Source organism: Trachemys scripta, chromosome 5, assembly GCF_013100865.1.
Source record: "Trachemys scripta elegans isolate TJP31775 chromosome 5, CAS_Tse_1.0, whole genome shotgun sequence".
NCBI lineage: Eukaryota > Metazoa > Chordata > Testudines > Emydidae > Trachemys > Trachemys scripta.
In genome coordinates this window covers 34,646,810-34,661,729 of record NC_048302.1, presented here as the reverse complement: position 1 = coordinate 34,661,729, position 14,920 = coordinate 34,646,810, and the positions used below count along the sequence as shown (strand labels likewise).

Below are 14,920 nucleotides of genomic sequence, written 5' to 3'. Positions count from 1 at the left end.
TAAAAACAGGATGCTGTAAGGGTTACCATGAGTCTAACACTGCAGATCTTGACAGGAGAGAAAAGATATACATAGACTCATAGACTTTAAGGTTGAAAGGGACCATCATGATTATCTAGTCTGACCTCCTGCACATTGCAGGCCACAAAACCTCACCCACCCGCTCCTGATATACAGGGCCGGCTCCAGGCACCAGCCCACCAAGCATGTGCTTGGGGCGGCACCTGGAGGGGGGCGGCGCAGTGCTCCGGCCCGAGAGCGGAGCCCCGGCCGGGCTCTCCGCCCTCCTCCCGGCGCTCCGGCCAGTCGGGGAGAGCGGAGCCCCGGCCGGGCTCTCCGCCCTCCTCCCGGCGCTCCGGCCAGTCGGGGAGAGCGGAGCCCCGGCCGGGCTTGCCACCAGCGAGAGCGGAGCTGCGGTGGGCTCGCCGCCCTCCTCCCGGCGCTCCGGCCGCCGAGGAGAGTGGAGCCCTGGCCAGGCTCGCCGCCCTCCTCCCGGTGCTCCGGCCAGTCGGGGAGAGAAGAGCCCCGGCCGGGCTCTCCGCCCTCCTCCCAGCACTCTGGCCGCCGGGGAGAGCGGAGCCGCGGCAGGGGAGGGCACGGGGAGGCTTTTTTGCCTGGGGATGTTTTAAAAAGCCTTCTGAGTAACTAATATGTTACTATAAAAAGAACGGACTATTCTAGGAAAAAACTGGCCATAGTTAAAATGTCATGTTGATGTTAAACATTATTTTACTGTCTGCTTCACACAGCCCTTAGTAACATAAATTATAGGTAGATAGAGCTAAGGTTAACACAAAATTTAACTTTAACATGAACTGGATTAAATTTTAACCCTAGTCTTCAACATAGCCTTTGCTTGTATCCTAACATTTACACTATCACGTCAGCAACGGGACTACATTATAATGCACATAAGAATGTGAAAGAGCAAAGGTATGTTTGTTATATTATTACTGTGGACTATCTGTATTGTGGTAGAGCTGAAACACACCAGTCAGGATCAGGGGCCAATTTTGCTAGGTCCTGTACATAGACATAGGAAGATAGTTCTTGCCCTCAGGCTGATAACAGAAAAGGAGCACAAGCTCTACATGAGTATATCAGCAGCAAACAATATGTCACAAACCCCAACTGGTCTTAAGGAAAAAAAGTTTGAGATATGATATGTTTAGGGTGAAATATTGGGATTTCAAGATTTTCCTGAAATGGTCAGTGTTTTCAGTTTTGACGATGTTATTTAGGGTAAGTTCTATTCAACAACTTCAATGTACAATACTCTTCAAGATAAATTAAGTGCATAGGACTTTAGATCTCTTGTGAAATATAGGAAATACATGGAACTAACTCAGTCCCTTCAACAAAATTAAAAAACATGGAGATAAATTTTCAAAAGCCCCTAGGTGATTTAGTAGCATAAACCCCATTTTCAAAAGTGAGTAGGCAAATAAGATTTAAGGGTTTGTCTTCACTGCAGCAGTTGCCTCATTCAAGTTACTCCACTCGAGACAGCCTAACTTGAGTGAGAGTAGCTGGTGGGTTTGTTACTCAAAGTGTGGCATCACCACTGCATTGCTAGCTCGAGCATCAGCAGCACCCAAACTTCATCCCTCCTTCCCTGCAACTGGCCAACTAACTCAAGTTTAAAGTACCATTTAACTTAAGTTACAGATTTTTATGTGTGGATGGGTGTTGGGTTAGGCGCAAAACTCACGTTATAGCTAGAGCTAACAATGCAGTGAAAAACCTGGTTTCCTGCCAATTCACCTGTCGAGGTCCTTGGCAGTCCACCTGGTGGGCTGCTGGGGAGCCCAGAGCGTGGAAGCCTCTGGAGTCTTAGCTCCCAGGCTCATGACTTCTTGGCTTCCTGTAAGACAGCTTACATGATGGGCTGTCATAGAGTTGGGGCTCCAGAGTCCCTGGCTCAGGTGAACTGCCCCAAAACCAGGGTTCCTGGTAGAGCTGGGCAAAGAACAGCAATTCCATTTTGTGGAGGACTTCAACTTTTTGGGGTTTTGTTCCAAATCAAAACAAAATTTTAAAATCTGTAACACAAAATGGTATTACCATTCTTTGCCCAGCTCTACATTTAGGCTCCAAAATTACTTCAGCACTTTTGAAAATTTAAAGGAAACGCAATTTTCTTTATTGTATAAATTGGGGAGTGGTTTAGCTGTATGAAACTAACCTAGTCCCACAGATATTCTACTATGTTACAAGTATTGTTGATAATGCTGAAATCGATCCACATAATTAGGGCCCTACCAAATTCAGGGTCCATTTTGGCCAATTTCGTGGCCATAGGATTTTTATAATAGTAAATGTCAAGATTTCAGCTATTTAAATCTGAAATGTCATGGTGTTGTAATTGTAAGGGTCCTGACCCAAAAAAGAGTTTTGTGGGGGTCACAAGGTTATTGTAGGGGGTGGTTGCAATACTGCTACCCTTACTTCTGCACTGCTGTTGGCAGTGGTACTGCCTTCAGAGCTGGGCAGCTTGAGAGCGGCGGCTACTGGCCGGGAGTTCAGGTCTGAAGGCAGAGCCACCACCAGCACCAGAGGATGGCATGGTGTGGTATTGCCACCCTTACTTCTGCACTGCTGCCTGCAGATCAGGCCCCTCAGTCAGCAGCCACCACTCTCTGGCTGCCCAGCTCTGAAGGCAGCAGTGCAGAAATAAAGGGTGGTGTGGTATGATATTGCTACCCTTACTTCTGTGCTGCTGCTGGTGGGGTGCTGCCTTCAGTGCTGGGCGCCTGGCCAACAGCTGCCGCTCTCCATCCACCCAGTTCTGAAAGCAGCACAGAAGTAAGTGTGGCAATACTGTAACCACCCTAAAATAACTTTGTGACTCCCCCACAACTCCCTTTTGTGTCAGGACCCCCAATTTGAGAAACACTGATCTCCCCCATGAAATATGTATTGTGTAGGGTAAAAGCACACAAAAGACCAAATTTCACAGGCGGAGACCAGATATCATGGTCCTTGATGCATTTATCATGGCCGTGATTTTGGTAGGGCCCTACAGATAACGACTAGATTACAATCTTAGCTACCCTGATGTAAATTTGCAGTAGCTCCTTTGAAGCCAATGGATTTACCACGCGTTTACAGTGGGGTAGACAGATTAGAATATAATCCAGTGTATAAAATAAACTGGTTGACAAGAGAGAGAAAAAAAACAACAAAAATCAGGTTAGATTTTTGGGAAATGTTTTTAACATCACTTTGAGCATCTCTTTGTGGCACCATGCAATAAATATTTTAGTATGCTGCCACCTGGTGGATGTTTGTGTTTCCATGTTTTCTATTTGGGACTGCCCAAACAGTTCCAATGTGTTCCACAATGGAAAAAGTACCATACTTTTCATGAACCTCTTTCTACTACGAACAAGCAACATAGGGTGTGTCATGGCTGGAAGATCTGTTTTTTAACAAGGGTGTCTTTGTTTTGTTTAGTCTTTTTGGAGATATCCCTAAGCTCTCACTTCTTGGATACTTATGATCATATTTTATATTCAGTAACTTTCCAATATATTCCAGCAAAAGATATTTAGTCCCCCAGATTAGCTGTATTAACAATCAGGGAAATGGTTCAAATGGCTTCAAGAGGATTTCAGCTTCCCTATCTTTAAACAATTATTAGTTGGAAGGAAACATATCAATTAACAGTGAGGACTTAATCTTGCCATTGTCTGCATAGTTCCCACTGAAGTCAAGGGGATTTTTGCATGTGAAAGGACTGCATGACTGAGACATTCCACCTACATTTTCAGAAGGGCCACCTTGTCTTTGTGGTGCAATGAGAGGGGACAAATTTTACAATTTAAAAAGTAGCTAAGTCATTAGGAACTTATATAATGGACCATTTTCTTAGGCACCTACGTCCCATTTTCAAAAGTTTTGAATATGGTACTTAGTCTCCTGAGTCATTTAGAGCTTCTCTAGACTGGTGGTTAATTCACTCTATAGGGGTGTGATTTCTAAAGTGCACTAATGTTTTGCACATTAATTGGTCCATGTAGACCTTGCTGGTGCACTTTACTGTAATGTTGTTTGAAATAATACTCCCTTAAAGTGCACTAGGGAAACTTTAGTGTGCACCAGCAAGGTCTACAAGGACCAATTAATCTGGAACACCTTAGTGTGCTTTAGAAGTCAGAACCCCTGTAGAGTGGATTACTGCTCCATGTAGACAAGCCCTTGGGTGCATGTGCAAATATTATCCAGCTGACTGAGGTACCTGTCATAATCTTAATGGGTGCCCAAAATCCAAGTGCATTTTATATTTATATAATTTAATATAAAGCAGTGTCTGCCTGGGTGTTTTCTTCCAGCTCCTACCTATTGGTGTGAAGGAGTCCCCCCCCAAAAAAAAAAAAAACCCTACACAAACACCAATTCATTCTGTCTCTTACTAGCACCTGACCTATGAATTACCCATTAGTGATCCCCAGCACCTGGATTAATAACACACCCTGCCCTCTCAAGTACCTGGAGTAATACTGCGCCCAACTCCTAGCAAACAAATTAATACAGCCCCTTCCCCCCTATACCTTAGCACACTGTAGTGTCTTCCCAGTATTGATTTGAAGTGCTGATTCTGCTGGTGCTGGTCTCTGCTCTTCTAGGCCAGTGACCCCCTTATCAACACTGGGAGAAAATTGGCAGCTCCAGGGGAGATTTCTTTGTCCACTAGCCTCCCAGGCTTGGTGGTGTGACAGCAGCAGAGTTTAAAATGTATCAGACAATTCACTGCCAAAGCCATAGGGTTACTATATGTCCAGGTTTTTCCCTGCCACAACCTCTTTTTTGAGCTTCCTTTCTCTTTCTGGGCAGATTTTTCAAGTAACAGGAAATGTCTGCTCTGCAAAAACGTGGCTAAGTTGCAGCTCAGAAGGAGCCCTGATTGGTCCACTGACTGATTGGTCCTCCCCTTCATCTGCAACTAATTGGTCCATTCCCCTGCAAGCCATAGCTGAAGGATTCTGCCCACCCAGGCCCCAGCTCCCCGCCCTGACTGAGGGCCATCCGTGTGTCCTGGGCTTGCACCTGTCATTGTAACGAGCAAAACTGCTAGGGCACGTCTGGTCAAAAAGGGACCCTGGCGGCTCCACTCAGCACCACTGACCAAGTCATGAAAAGTCCGGTCAGCGGCGCAGCGGGGCTTAGGCAGGCTCCCTGTGGCTCTCAGAAGCAGCAGCATGTCCCCCCTCTGGCTCCTATGCTCAGGGGGAGCCAGGAGGCTCCACATACTGCCCCCGCCACAAGTACCCCCCCCCCAGCTCCCTCTTGTCTCTGTGTCCTCTTTTTGGGAACCTAAAATATGGTACCCTTAGAAGGGACTGTTGCATTTTGGGACTTGTCATAGGTTTCACCCCCACTCTGAACTTTAGGGTACAGATGTGGGGACCTGCATGAGAAGCTCTACGCTCAATTACCAGCTTAGATCTGGTCTAGCTGCCACCACCCAAATAGCTTGAGTCACTTGGGAAACTCTGTCTTCCCCTCCCCCCCCCGAAAAAAAACCTTTCCCTCCCTGGGTAGCCTTGAGAAACTCCTCCACCAATTCCCTGGTGAACACCATCCAAACCCCTGGGATCTTAAAACAGGGAGAAATTAACCATCCCCCCTCCTTTCTCCCACCAACTCCTGGTGGATCCAGATCCACCCCCCCAAGGAAAAAAAATCAATCAGGTTCTTAAAAGAAAGGGCTTTTAATTAAAGAAAAGAAAGGTAAAAGAAAACTCTCTGGGAGAGATTAGCATACCAGTTACTCTCACAGACAACAGATTCAAAACACAGAGGATGTTCCCCTGGGCAAAAACTTAGTACACAAAAGAATACCCAATTTGATTATTCCATAATGCCCAATACAAGTTACAAAAAGAAAATAAACAAAACCTATTTATTCCTTTTCTAATACTCACTACTCTGATAAGAGCTGATTCCTTGATCTTTTCCATTCAGGCCAAAACTGAAACTGACTCAGACAAAGGGAACTTCCCTCCTTCCTTTTGAACCATCTTGTCCTCCCATTGGTTCCTCGGGTCAGGTGTCAGCTAGGCTAGGTGAACTTCTTAACCCTTTACAGGTAAAGAGGCATTAACCCTTAACTATCTGTTTATGACAGGACTATTGTTGAAAGATGTCTTCTGCCAGTACAGATACATTTGCTTTCATACTGGCACTGTGTTGCTATAACTATATTGGCAAAGAACTACTAGAGCTTTGAAAAAGGGAAGAGCTATGACAGCAAAAATGGAGGCTTTTTGCCAAATTAAGTGGGGTCACATGCCAAGCTGTGCCAGCAGAAGGCAAGTTTTGCTGATAAAACTTTCTAGTGTAGAGCAGGCTGAAGGTTGCAGGACCAAGAAGGAGCTGCTACCCTCCCCCCTCATTCTGACTGCTCAGTGCTGAGTGCTTTAGGAACTCCCCAGCCCTGTGCTCGCAAGGGGAGAGGAAGAAAGCACAGCCTGCTTTGTGGACTGGCGCTATTCCTTAGCACATGCAGCAGCTCTGATTGTCTGTCCTTCTTCTAGCAGCAGGAGAATGGGGAAGGGAAACCAATTAGACAGATATTTTCCCATAGGCTTTCCACGTAGGAAGGGTATGAAGACCCAAAAGTCAAGAGTTGCAAAATGTAAGATTCTCCAACAGTATCTAGCCTGCATCCTTCATATACCATATTGCAGTGTTTAAGGATGGATACATAATGCAAAGTCATTATAAGTATTGGTGAGTGCCTTTAATTGTGCAACCTAAATGGAAACAATAACATTCATATGCAATTTTTTTTTAAAGGAGCAACAGTAAAAAGAGACAAAGAAAAACATGGAGTGTTCATGAGTTTACATGATTTTATCAAGTCCGTGTATATTTCATGGCTGTTTTTCTGAAGGGCTGTGCTATATTTATGTAGGACGGTGTTCTGATAACATTGAGCAGGGTGTTGTGTAGCTGTTGACCCCTTGTGCAGATGGCTAACATTGCAAAACACCCACTAACTTGAGTGGGGCCAGAAGTTCACCCTGTGTGCATGGCTGGGATCACCCGAAAAGTATATGTTGTCAAAGTTAGACTCAGGACTCATAGTTTGTCAGACCACTCTGTTTTATTAGCACAGCGCTCTGCTAATACATTCAGATAATGTGAGCCTCCATGCAAGATTCAAACAGTCTTATTTATACAGATAAAAGGGTGTAAACTAAACAAAGGGACAGAGAGAGCAAAATTGTAAAATATGCATGGAGCACAATATGCATAACCTGCTTCCTTGTTAACTCTTATCGATCTAAGACTAATGCTTCACCAATTGCCCTTAAGTGGCAAGTTAAGCAGTTAATGTCTGCTTTCCTGCCCCCCTGGCTTGCAGCATTTCTCATTTCTACTTAAAGGTACATACAGCATTCTTTAATTCATTCTATTTCTTTAATATAATTCATTTCACTTTCACAATGTATTGTATGCACATGTTGGATTGTCTGTGTGATATTTATGTCATGGGAATATAAGTATGTGCAAGCAATGGTGAAGAGTGCATGTGTGGGTGAGTATGTATCGACAGTGCATATGTGCACACAAATGGTAACAGTGTGTATGTGACTCGTTGACGGCAACCAGAGCACGTGGGATGATATGTATTCAGATAGTGGGGTTGCCAATTTTGGTTCGGTGCATTCCTGGACACATGACATAGTCTTTAATTAAAGATTAATCTTTAATTCCTGGAGACTCCAGGACACCACTGGAGGGCTGGCAACCCTGTCAGGTAGGTGTATAAGTTTGAGCAGCACCATGTAAGATGTGGGGAAAGATAGGTGTTTATATATATAGATTTTTTTAACTGAGTTTCTGAGGCGAGACATTCAGCTAAAGCCTGATAGTGGTCACCATTAAACCTCAGTGTTTATGTGGTAACTGTAGATAATGATACCAAGTTACTGCAGCCATTTCTTAGCCTAAAACCAGGAAAATATGGTCGTAGCTCTGTTACTACATTGTAGTACATGTGGGTAAACAGTGGCCCTTATAAATTGTATATGATTTTTTTTTATTGTGGCAGAGCATTAGTGATAAAATCAGTACCAATATTTGCTCGTATTCATAACCTCACACAACTTTTCCAGTAATATTCCACTGAGGACTGCTATCAGTTATCTTCATGGTGGGGGAAAAATTAGCACTGTCTAAGACTCAAGTCTGAACAAATGCACCCAGAAGATCAAATGGAGGGAGACTCTTATAGTGATAGACTCAAGAGGTCAATCTATTTAGCTTATCAAAGAGATAATGAAGGGGTGACTCATTACAATCTGTCAAGTTTCTGTTCCCTGTAAGGGTGCCTTGCAGAGGGCTTTTTAATCCAGCAAACAGAAACTCAAGGGCTAGAAGTGGAAGCTAGACAAATTCAGACTGGAAATAAGGCATACATTTTTAGCAGTGAGGGTAATTAACCATTGGAACAACTTAGCAAGAGCTGTGGTGAAGTCTCCGTTACTGGACATTAGGATTGGATACTTTTCTAAAAGACCTGTTCAAAAGGGAATAAATTCGGGAAAGTCCTATTGTCTGTGTTATAGAGCGGGTTAGACTAGAGAGAAAATCTTTAAAATCAAGATTGGATGTTTATCAATGGGGGGGAGTGCTGATTGTTTCAGGGAGTGGAAGTGCTGTTGGTGGGGAAGCAGAGAGGGGAGAGCGGCTGATCCGGGACACCCCAGGACAGGAGCCAGGAGGAGCACTCTGCCATGGAGGAATCACCCAAGGACAACCCGGAGCTGGACCCAGTATCACTGCTGCCCAGAGCTGTATAGGGCCGTAAGTACTGGGGCTGGTGACTTTGCTTTTGGAATAAACAGGGGAAGTTGTAGCTAGTTAAGTGAAGAGGTTGTCATTCTGTGTGGATTGGCAGAGAGCGGCAGAAGAGGACACCGGAGGGGTTTGTTGGGGAAAATGTATTGGAGTCGAAGATAACCAGGAGCACCCAAGACTCACTGGACTGGAACTTTGCCCAAGACTCCTGAACTCTGAGTGCAGACGCATTGCTCAGTGTCTGTGCTTTCACACTGTGGTACCACTGAGACTGTGGGCCTTGTGTTGAATGCAGTCCTGATTTACTGCTTCCCCTGTCTTTCCCCCTGTTGTTTTTCTCCTTTCATCCCTGTGGAAATAGATATTTCCCTTTCCTATATTCTTCCGGTGTACATGTGTTCACTCTAGGCAAGGTCGGCTCCAGGCACCAGCCTGGCAAGCAGGTGCTTGCGCCGGCCGCTCTGGAGAGGAGCGGCACGTCCAGGTATTCGGCAGCAATTCGGCGAACGGTCCCTCACTCCCGCTGGGAGAAAAGGAGCTCCCGCCGAATTGCCGCCGCAGATCGTGATCGCGGCTTTTTTTTTTTTTTTTTTTGGCTGCTTGGGGCGGCCAAAACCCTGGAGCCAGCCCTGACTCTAGGGTGTTTGGAATAGATGCCCCTGGGGTAGAAGGATCTTTCCCTGCTGCATTCCTGTGTGGCCTTTTCCTTGGCCAGAGCTGACTGCAGGGCAGACTCCATCTTGGCCACAAGGGCGCTAAACAAATCTACAGATGTCCTCTGCAAACACTTATTCCCGGCTATCTACTGGGATTATTATTGCTAAAGATTCAAACACATGCAAACCCTATATATTCTATTTCTTCAGGTGGAATACACAACAGAATATAATTATAAATTACAAGCTCTTTATTTTTGTGTACTATAAAACACATCTGTATAATTAAATCAAGGTTGAAAGTCCTTTGCCTAGGAGATTCATTTAAAACTCTATGATAAAAAGAAGAACCTTGAGAATTCAATATACTAATGTGTAGATAACACCTCAGCACATGTCAGTGAGCAGGTCATTTCCTTTCTGATGCCGATGGAAGAGCTCTCTCTACACTAGAAGCTTTTCCTGTATCTTCTTGCCATATTAGCCCAGATCCTCCAAGGTATTCAGCCATAATGGGAGTGAACGGCCTAAAGACCTTTGAGGATCCGGGCTGCTATCACTTTGATTCTGTTTCCCATCAGTAGAGTCGGGTTGTGAAAATGAGAAGTCGCTGACTAAGGCTGGGAGAGACCTAACTCCTCCCTGGGCTGCTGGTGGGCTCTGCCAAAGTGCATGGGATGGCCCCACAGTGCTGGGGATAAAGGAAGTCAGGGGGGGCTTGGTACTAGAGCCTGAGCAGCAGGGATGGGGGCAAGCTTGGCACAATGCAGAAGCAGGTGCAGGCAGGCTCTTCAACTCTGGGGGATTAGCGTCATTTCAGTAACATGGGCAGCGTGACCTCCCTGTAACGAGGGTGTGCATCTCCGAGGCCCTTTGAATCTCTTGACCTCGTGCTGTCTTCACAGACTGATGCGAACGACCGCCCTGTAATCAGGGATCCGGTCTTTGCCCTCTAGTCTCTTGGCACTTGGCCAAATGCAGCCACTGCCCTGAATGAGCACCCTGTAAAAAGGTCTCATCTGCTACTATTTATGGCGCCCCCATGACACTGTGTCCAGAGTTCCGGCCCTTCCAACAGCGCTTCCAACTTGCCTGGAATTCTGCAGCCAAGTCTCCTGCATTGTACTCACTTCTTGGACTCTTCGAGACCTGACATGCTATTGGTGGTAAGATCCGAAAGGGAGTGTCCGGGGCGGATTTGGATTAAGTCATTCCAGGGAGTATACCTTGTCACATTGATTTAGGAATACTTGTCAATTCATTCCTTACCCGACTTCATCATTTAATTCTTCTGGATTTTGTATGGAGGCTGTCTGGTGAAATAATTGTCAAGGGGAAATCTGGAGATTGTGGCTTTAGCGGGGAATGGGCCCAGTAGTTTTCTCACCCAGTGCAGCTTGGGAGGAGGGGGAAATGCTTGTGGAAGTGTCTGAGGACCACAAAGAACTGTCTTGGACCTAAATATCCAGACTGTCTGCAGATGCGGAAAAGAACAGTGTATCAGTAGCTTTCACTGAGTTTGCGTGCGGGACGTGGCATTGTCGGTTCTCACTGTGACGTTGTGCAGTCTATATGGTTTTATAAAAACTTGATAATAAGTCAATATAATGTAACTGAGCTGGTTTTAGAGGAAATACGGTAATAAGTGAATGTAACGTAACTGGGATATGCTTCATGCAAAAGGTCTCTTGTAAGGTATCATTACAAAGCTTATAATCTACTGAGTATGATCATCTGATTTGTATAAATGTACCACTCTTGTATCTAAAACTAGAAATATAAAATGTAACTCTGAGGGCCTATTGTAATTGTGTAAAGTGTGGACCATTAATGATGGTTTGGAATCTTGATGACTCCCATTGTCTGCAGATGGCTGTATTTACCTGTGAGTCTTCCTGTATATGTGTGTGCTGGCAAGTGAGTAATGAAGTCTTGCAGTGACATGTGATCATGTCACCTGAACTGGAATCCATCTTTAACCTGGTGCTTTTCCAGTGAGGGGGGGTGGAAACCCAGAGAGACAAAGAGTTCCCGCCTTATGCAAAAGATATATAAAGGGGGGAAGAGAAGAGAGAGGGAGAGGAGCCATCATGAAGAATCCCCTAGCTACCACCTGAGCTGCAACAAGAGCTGTACCAGGGGAAAGAATTGTGCCCAGGCCTGGAAGGTGTCCAGTCTGAGAAAAANAGGGACATGCCCAGAAATTTAACTTTGACCCCTTTTGTTGGGGCACTGTGCCCCCACCGCTCTGGCAGAAGCATGCTCTTCCCCCCACCCCAGCTCCAACAGGAGCTCGCTCTCCCCACCACCGCAACCGCAGGGCTGGAGGAGTTCAGTGTCCCTGACAATTACTGGGGAGGGGGCGTGCCTCTTCTTGTCCCCCCTTTTGCATGCCCCGACATTATCATACCACCTGGGAGGTGCCCCAGTATGAAGTAGACATTATTGGCAGCATTACAGTAACAGCCTCCCCTTTTTATAGTGCACATCGTCAGCAGCATTATGGTAGCGCCAGGGGGCGGAGGGGAATTCTGAGGTACATATGATCAGCAACATTATGGCAACTCCTTTGGCCCCTGTGGTTTGCTGTTACTTGGGACTGTGCTGAACTATTTCCATCTAGCACAATCCGAATTACTCATGGAATCCACAGAGTCCTGTTCCTCAAGGGAATCACACCACCCAGGCCCTTTCCTTGCTCTGAAACCCAAGCCTGCTTCTCCGGCCCGCCCCATGTCCAAAGGAGCGGTTTCTCTGCTTCCTTCCAGGGGCCTAAGTTCCTTTACTGTCTGTTAACTTTCTGCCCAGAACACAGCCGATCCCTCAGCCTCTGCGTATACAACTGGTCCCAAACACACCCCTCCGCTTCTGATCGGCTGTGCCATGCAGCCCAGTGTTTCGGGTGGTAGCTCCCCATTGCTCACAGCTATCTCTACACAAAGGGGCATTTAACTGCTCCTTCTGCTTAGCTGGAAAGAAAAGCTCTTCACACACTCGGGTCTGTGATTGTCTATAGATCAAAGAGCCATTCTCACCTTCCAGCATAACAACAGTTAATGCCCACATATTCTGGAATGGGTTTGAATCCTCAGACCTCTGGGATAGGGCGCAGGGGCTGTTTAGACAGGGACAAATACAATGCTCAGGGAAACAGCCCATGACTCTTCCAAGAGGAGACTGGAAGAGTGTGGCTTGTTTGGCCTAAAACCAGGGATGTGGTTGCTCCCTGTAAGTAGACCAGGGAAGGGAAGGACAATGTTGTCCCAAAAGCCAACGGGGATAAACTCACCAGGGCTCAGCTGAGGCTGGAAATGAGAAGACAGTTCCCACACACCAGCAGATGGGGGGAGGGTCTGGAAAACCCCAAACTAGCTGCAAGCTGGAGCAGTTTCTGAAGAGGATTCTCTGTCATAGCCCTTCCCATAGGAGGGAGCCCGGCCTAGATCCAGCCCTTAAATAAACTACCCACTGATCAGCTGCAGGTGGTGACACTCCCTGTCCACCTGGAGATCAGCCTGGCTCCTCCTCCTACTAAGGCATCCACAGCTGATGATGACTGTGGTGTCAGCCCTTACAATGAGCTGCCCTGGGTCTCTGCTGACAGCTCAAGGTTCTCATAGATCCCAAAGCCCAAAGGGATCCCTGTGATCAACTCATCTGTCCCCCCTGTCTGACCCAGGCCCTGAATTAATCCCTGCTTGAACCAGAACAGCTCTCTTAGGAAAACATCCCATCTTGATTTAAACCTGGCCAGAGCTAGAGAATGCACCGCAGCTCATGAGGGGAGCTGTAAACCAGGATGCCCATGTTCTATCCCCAGCACTGGGAGGGGATTGGGGTCTAGCGGAGGGCTAGAAGCCAGGACTCCCAGGGCCTGGACAGGGGCTGGAGGTGGATGGGGGGGGAAGAGGGGCTTTAGCACAGCCCAGGCTGTTCTCTCCCCTTAATGTCTGGATCTGCCAGTCAAAAGGACCCAAGTCCCAGCTGCCTACTCAGCAATGAGCCAGATCGCTGTTCTGTACCCTCCCTGCCTGGGCACTGACCCACAAGACCCTCTCCCGCTTGCCTGAGGCTCTCCCTCCTATAACACTCTCCCACCCTGCTCCTGTTCTTGCTCAGGATGCACCTTGCCCGGGCCGTCTTCAAGGTCTGCGCCTTCAATGGGCACAGCTTTGGAGAGGCCAAGTGGCCAATGTGCGGGTGATAAGTGCACCGATTGAGGCTCTGCTTGGGGAGCAGGCGCTGATGAAGCCAGCGTGGCGCCTGGCTGCCCACGCCCCCCTCCTCAGCGTGCATCTCTGCAGATCCTGGTGCTCTGTGACATTGCCATGGTGCAGCAGGTTCGAGACAACACAGGAGATGCTGTCCTGGCCCTAGCGAAGGAACTCACCGGGTACCGGGCCTAGCCAGGATGCCCGGGTTCTATCCCTGGTTCTCAAAGGGGGAACGGGTCTAGTGGGCTAGAGAGCAGGGGAACTGGGTGCTATCCCTGGCTCAGGTGGGGAAAGGCAGGGGGTGAATGAGGTGATGTTCACAGCTCTTTCCCTGGGCAGGTACAACCTGTGCCATCGCTACGCCCAGTTGGGGAGCCAGAGACTTGGGCACGGGACCTACAAGGAGCCGGTCATCTGTGTGTATCAGTAAATTCCCCCCAAAGCACCCCTCAGTGTCAGGTCCCCATGTCACTTTCCTCACCCCCTTGAGCCAACCAGTCCCCCTGCTTGGGGTCTGGATTGGATCTGGCATCCCCCTACAGAGGAGAGGCCCCGTGTCCCATTTCCCCCCGAGCCAACCAGTCTGCCTCCCTGCCCTGGGGCCGGATCGGAGCTAGCACCCCTGGAAAGGTCATGCTCTCGGCTGGCTGTGACCCTGCTCTCCTGGAAGGTCAGACATGATGTCAGTCACTAATTGGTGCCAGTTTGGGTATGAGGAGACTGAAGAAGCTGGGGACTTTGCCAGGGGGCTCTTTGCTGCCAGATTCCAGGCTTCCAGCACAAGTGGTTCCCCCAGTGACCTCTCTGCTGCCCTCCTCAGTGCCCCCTGGTGCCTCTGCTGCTCCCCCACCCCCTCACCCCACCCCACCCTGCAATGCCCCAGTGCACTCTCCTTTCCCCAGACCCCTTCCACACTTAACTACTTCTCCTCCCAGTACCTCCAAACCCAAGGTGCCCCCTCCACCTCTATAACCCCCTCACCCTCTTTCTCCTCCACTCCGCCAAGTCCCTCATGCTCCTTAATCCCCCATGGCCCCTTTCCCCTCCACCCTTTGTGACCCTTCCCACGCCCTCTTTCCTATGATCTCTCTGACCCCCTCCTCCCCATGTTCCCCCAGGCCCAGGCCCTACAGGGATGGAATGGGATCCAGGCATCCGGGAGGACGCTCCTACCGGCAGAACCACAGTGCTGCTAGGCCCGGGGTGGGGGTGGGGGTACAGCAAGGGAAACAGACCCAG

The 14,920-nt window shown here is 47.8% G+C and overlaps 1 long non-coding RNA gene across 2 annotated transcripts in view; it reads right to left on the bottom strand.

Annotated features, from left to right (window-relative positions):
• LOC117877964 overlaps positions 1-4,826 on the bottom strand; it is a 71,474-nt gene extending 66,648 nt beyond the window's left edge. For both annotated transcript variants that reach the window (XR_004645865.1, XR_004645864.1), the window contains exon 1: positions 4,554-4,826. This is a non-coding gene — a long non-coding RNA (uncharacterized LOC117877964). The remainder of the gene's footprint in view (positions 1-4,553) is intronic.
• Between the last annotated feature and the right edge of the window lie 10,094 nt (positions 4,827-14,920).